The 6,000-nt window shown below is 37.0% G+C and overlaps 1 protein-coding gene across 1 annotated transcript in view; it reads right to left on the reverse strand.

Moving 5' to 3' along the window:
• LOC131994947 (G-protein coupled receptor Mth2-like) overlaps positions 1–5,756 on the reverse strand; it is a 62,940-nt gene extending 57,184 nt beyond the window's left edge. The window contains exon 1 of the mRNA XM_059362196.1: positions 5,614–5,756. The gene's annotated coding sequence lies outside the window, so the exon portion shown is untranslated. The remainder of the gene's footprint in view (positions 1–5,613) is intronic.
• Positions 5,757–6,000: the final 244 nt, after the last annotated feature.

The raw sequence follows: 6,000 nt of genomic DNA on the forward strand, positions 1-6,000 counted from the left end.
AATCGGTTAACAAATTACCATTTTATTGCATTATTACTGCTTTTTTACTCCAAATCGGACGAAAGCATATATGGAAGCTATATCGAAATCTGAACCGATTTTTATAAAATTCACCACTAATATTGAGAGTCATAGGAAAATCCTTCCTACCAAATTTCAAAAGAATCGGTTAACAAATTACCATTTTATTGCATTATTACTGCAAATCGTACGATATCGAAATCTGAACCGATTTTTTCCAATTTCAATAGGCTTCGTCTCTAGGCCGAAAAACATTCCCATAACAAATTTGAAGACGATCGAATGAAAATTACAACCTGTAGTTTGTACACAAATCAACATGGAGAGACGGACGGACGGACACAGCTAAATCGAATCAAAAAGTGATGGGTATACATACTACAAAGAGGTAGCAGGGGGTCTACCGAAAGTGGGTATCAATTCTTGCTCTAACCCCAATACCTTTCATTTAAGCTCCATTGGGGTGGTCCCCCAAACACTAAGCCCGGAAAATATATCAGCAACGTGCTCTATTCTCATATATCTATATATCATTTATTGCCATTGGCCTCAAAATTGGATATCAAATTCGTTTTCTAATCTCATCAAAACTCCTTATTGCAAAAGTCAGCAAATATGTCCGGTTTGGGGTATTGGACCTAAAAACTATAAATATTTAGTTCCACTCTCTTTAAGACTCAAATTGTCTTGGTGAGCAAATACGTCCTATTTGTGGAGGTTGATATGGTGGTGGGAAGTTCGCTAGACAGTTGGTCCCTTATGTTGATATCAGATATATGGTCTACTCCCAAATACCTTTAATTTGAGCCCCATATTTCCATAGTCGGCAAACATGACCGGCTTGGATGATGGGCGGCTACTCAGTGAGTTGGCCTTGAAAATATATATCGGATTCGTTTATACTCTAAAACCCTCTTATTTGAGCCTCATATTGCAATAGTCAGAAAATACTTTCTATTTGGGTGGTGTTGTGGGGGTGGGGTGGCCCCATATATGCTTTTTCCGAATATTGATATCCGTTTCGTGCTTTACTCCCAAAGACCTTTCACTTGAGCCCCATATTGCTATGGTCGCAAATTTGTCTACTTTGGCAGTTGTTTTTGGGGAGAAGCGGCCCCCCAAACACTTGGTCCCATATTTGGATATCAGATTCAAATTCTACACGCAAATACCTTTTGTTTAAGCCCCATAATCCCATGGATTTTTTAAAAGAAAGTAAATGAATTTTTAATGAACTTTAACCAAATATACTTTTTTACACTTTTTTTCTTTTTTCTAAAGCAAGCTAAAAGTAACAGCTGATAACTGACAGAAGAAAGAATGCAATTACAGAGTCACAAGCTGTGGAAAAATTTGTCAACGCCGACTATATGAAAAATCCGCAATTACTATATATATATATATATATATATATATTTATTTATATATATATATATATATATATATATATATATATATATATATATATATATATATATATATATATATATATATATATCTGTTAGCAAAATAACAATTTTATTCCATTATTACTGCTTTCTTACTCCAAATTGGACGAAAACATATATGGAAGCTATATCCAAATCTGAACCGATTTTTAAAAAATTCACCACTAATATTGAGTCATAGGAAAATCCTTTCTACCAAATTTCAAAAGAATCGGTCAACAAATGACCATTTTATTGCTTTATTAATTCAAATCGGACGAAAACATATATGGAAGCTATATCGAAATCTGAACCGATTTCTATGGTATTCACCATTAATATTGAGAGTCATAGGAAAATTCTTTCTGCCAAATTTCATGAGAATCGGTTAACAAATTACCATTTTATTGCATTATTACTGCTTTTTTACTCCAAATCGGACGAAAGCATATATGAAAGCTATATCGAAATCTGAACCGATTTTTATAAAATTCACCACTAATATTGAGAGTCATAGGAAAATCCTTCCTACCAAATTTCAAAAGAATCGGTTAACAAATTACCATTTTATTGCATTATTACTGCAAATCGTACGATATCGAAATCTGAACCGATTTTTTCCAATTTCAATAGGCTTCGTCTCTAGGCCGAAAAACATTCCCATAACAAATTTGAAGACGATCGAATGAAAATTACAACCTGTAGTTTGTACACAAATCAACATGGAGAGACGGACGGACGGACACAGCTAAATCGAATCAAAAAGTGATGGGTATACATACTACAAAGAGGTAGCAGGGGGTCTACCGAAAGTGGGTATCAATTCTTGCTCTAACCCCAATACCTTTCATTTAAGCTCCATTGGGGTGGTCCCCCAAACACTAAGCCCGGAAAATATATCAGCAACGTGCTCTATTCTCATATATCTATATATCATTTATTGCCATTGGCCTCAAAATTGGATATCAAATTCGTTTTCTAATCTCATCAAAACTCCTTATTGCAAAAGTCAGCAAATATGTCCGGTTTGGGGCATTGGACCTAAAAACTATAAATATTTAGTTCCACTCTCTTTAAGACTCAAATTGCCTTGGTGAGCAAATACGTCCTATTTGTGGAGGTTGATATGGTGGTGGGAAGTCCCCTAGACAGTTGGTCCCTTATGTTGATATCAGATATGTGGTCTACTCCCAAATACCTTTAATTTGAGCCCCATATTTCCATAGTCGGCAAACATGACCGGCTTGGATGATGGGCGGCTACTCAGTGAGTTGGCCTTGAAAATATATATCGTATTCGTTTATACTCTAAAACCCTCTTATTTGAGCCTCATATTGCAATAGTCAGAAAATACTTCCTATTTGGGTGGTGTTGTGGGGGTGGGGTGGCCCCATATATGCTTTTTCCGAATATTGATATCAGTTTCGTGCTTTACTCCCAAAGACCTTTCATTTGAGCCCCATATTGCTATGGTCGCAAATTTGTCTACTTTGGCAGTTGTTTTTGGGGAGAAGCGGCCCCCCAAACACTTGGTCCCATATTTGGATATCAGATTCAAATTCTACACGCAAATACCTTTTGTTTAAGCCCCATAATCCCATGGTCAGTAAATAAGTCCTGTTTGGGGGTGTTTTGGGGGTTGGGGTGGTCCCCCTAACACTTGGTCCGACATTTGGATATCAGATACGTTTTCTTATCCTAAATACCTTTCATTTGAGTCCCATATTGTCGTGATTGGTGTATATATGGAAGGTTATCGGGTGGGGCGGCCCCGCTAGGTACCCCATCCGAAATTTGGATACCAATTTTTTGTTTTTAGGTTACTATATGAGAGCACACAAAATTTCGCTTAAATCTCACCACCCATCTCTGAGATCTGGCGTTTCTAAAAATTAGGGTAAGGGGGAGGGTCCGCCCCCCTCCAGATATCAAAAATTTAGTACCCTATTTTCACCACGGGGTCTTTATTCACCATCTGTGAAAATTTCAAGAAAATCGGTTCATCCGTTTCTGAGTCTATAAGGAACAGACAAACAAACCTACAAACAAACACAAATTGATTTTTATATATAAGATATAACATAGATCCTACGAAAATTTATACTTTTTTCGGGTTTTTTCCCGTCATAATTTGTTGTTGTCCGTTTACAACACATCGAAATATCCATTTCTGACCCTATAAATCATATATATTCGTAAACAGTGTAAAAAACTAAGACGATCTAGCCATGTCCGTACGTCTGTCTGTTGAAATCACGCTACAGTCTTTGTCCATAAGCAGGTTAGGTACGAAAATGGGCTATATCGGACTATGTCTTCCTATAGCCCCCATATAGACCGATCCGTCGATTTAGGGTCTTAGGCCCATGAAAGCCATATTTACTATCCGATTTTGCTGGAATTTGGGACAGCGAGTTATTTTAGGCACTTCGACATCCTTCTTCAATTTGACCCAGATCGGTTCAGGTTTGGATATAGCTGCCATATAATAAGAGGCGCATTTATTGTCCACTTTTGCCAAAATTTGGGATAATGGGATGTATTAGGCCCCTCGAAATCTTTCTGCAATTTGGCTCAGATCGGTACCGATTTGGATATAACTCCCATATAGACCGATCTCTCGACTTACGTTTTTGGGCCCATAAAAGGCGCCCCGATGTCGCCGCAATTTGGGACAGTGAGTTAAGTTAAGCCCATTGACATACTTCTGCTATATGGCAAAGATCGGTCCAGATTTGGATATTGCTGCCATATAGAGCGATCTCTCGACTTAAGGTTTTGGGCCCATAAAAGGCGCATTTATTGTCCGATGTTGCCGAAATTTGGGACAGTGAGTTGTGTTAGGCCCTTCTACAGCTTTTTTCAATTTGGCCCAGATCGGTACAGTTTTGAAAGCGCTACCATGTAGACCGATCTCTCGATTTAAGATTTTGGGGCCATAAAAAGCGCATTTATTGTCCGATTTCGCTGAAATTTGGGACAGTGAGTTGTATTAGGCTCTTCGACATTTTTCTGCAACTTGGCCCAAATCGGTCCAGATATGGATATATATGCGATATAGACCGATATCTCGATTTAAAGTCGTGGACCCATAAAGGCGCATTTATGATCCGATTTCACTGAACTTTCATACATTGACTTATGTTAAGCTTTTCGCCGTCCGTGTCGAATATGATTCCGATTGGTTTACATGTATTTGGTTAATTAATACACAATTGAACAATGACTTGTACTTATTGGTATTTGGTCCAAATCGGTATATATTTCGATATAGCTGCTATGGGGCAAAATATATGCATTTTCACCGGATTACCGTGGTGGTGGGTATTCAAAGTTAGGCCCGGCCGAACTTTACGACTTTTTACTTGTTGCTTTTGTTTTACACACTCATTTTTCGACTATTTGCACTTATACTTATACTTTAAAGGCCAACATAGCTTCAAAGCGGGAAAAATTTTATAGATTTGCAATTTCCCATTGGTGCGGAAATCCTCAGGTCACTTTCATCGATCTGTGTTAAGTACACGTTCAACAATCATAAGTTCAATTCAGGTGTAAAAAGTGTTGCTTTTGTTTTGCACGACACTGTCTGTATATTTTTGTGGTGCTTTTGGATAGCGGGTTTTTACACGAATGTAGCCATTATTAAAACATTTCGGAATGGAAATCATAAGTTTTCGCTTTAGGGTTTCTGCTTTCGGAATAGTCGATGAAATGTTTAATTGTTTCACGAGGGAATTTCGACAGTAATCATTTGTTTTTATTTTTCGTACAAAAAGAAGTTTTCTTCTGCACTAATGGTTTTATATTTTTTTATGCAAATAAATAAAATAACAAAAAGGAAAAAGGTTGAAAGCGTTTTATACCCTCCACCATAGGATGGGGGTATACTAATTTCGTTATTCTGTTTGTAACTCCTCGAAATATTCGTCTAAGACTCCATAAAGTCGATCTAGCCATGCCCGTCTGTCTGTGCGTCTGTGGAAAGCACGCTAACTTTTGAAGGTGTAAAGCTAGGCGATTTATGATATAGCTTCCATATAGATCGATCTCCCGTCTATGACCTCTAACAGACGTGCATAATATGGTTTGAATCGGTTCATAACCTGATATATCTCTCATATAAACCTGCCGAACTTAGCTAACCTTTACTTGTTTCGCTTACCATTTGATATGTTGAAAATATTCGCGAAAATTTCGGATAGGTGAAGATTGTAGTTGTCCTCCAAGGAATTTCGAGAATTTTATTTCTACTGTCGGTTATTTCCAGTAAAACGTTTAATAATTTTGCTATGAATATGTATTAATGCCAGCACTGCAGAAGTCCACTTTTCTACTGATAACCCTTCTACGGTTGTGGCCATTTTTATACCATTTCACCAATGAAGGTCTTGTGCTTTCTTAAACAGTTCATTGCAATTATGACGGTGATGATAACATTGTTTACGAAATTTTCGTTTAATTTTAATTTAATTTAATTTGCTCATTTATTAGTCAAGTCGTTAGACCATATATGACTAAAACACTACCAAATTAACAATTCATTAAAGTT

This window comes from Stomoxys calcitrans, chromosome 1, assembly GCF_963082655.1.
Source record: "Stomoxys calcitrans chromosome 1, idStoCalc2.1, whole genome shotgun sequence".
NCBI classification, from domain to species: Eukaryota; Metazoa; Arthropoda; class Insecta; order Diptera; family Muscidae; genus Stomoxys; species Stomoxys calcitrans.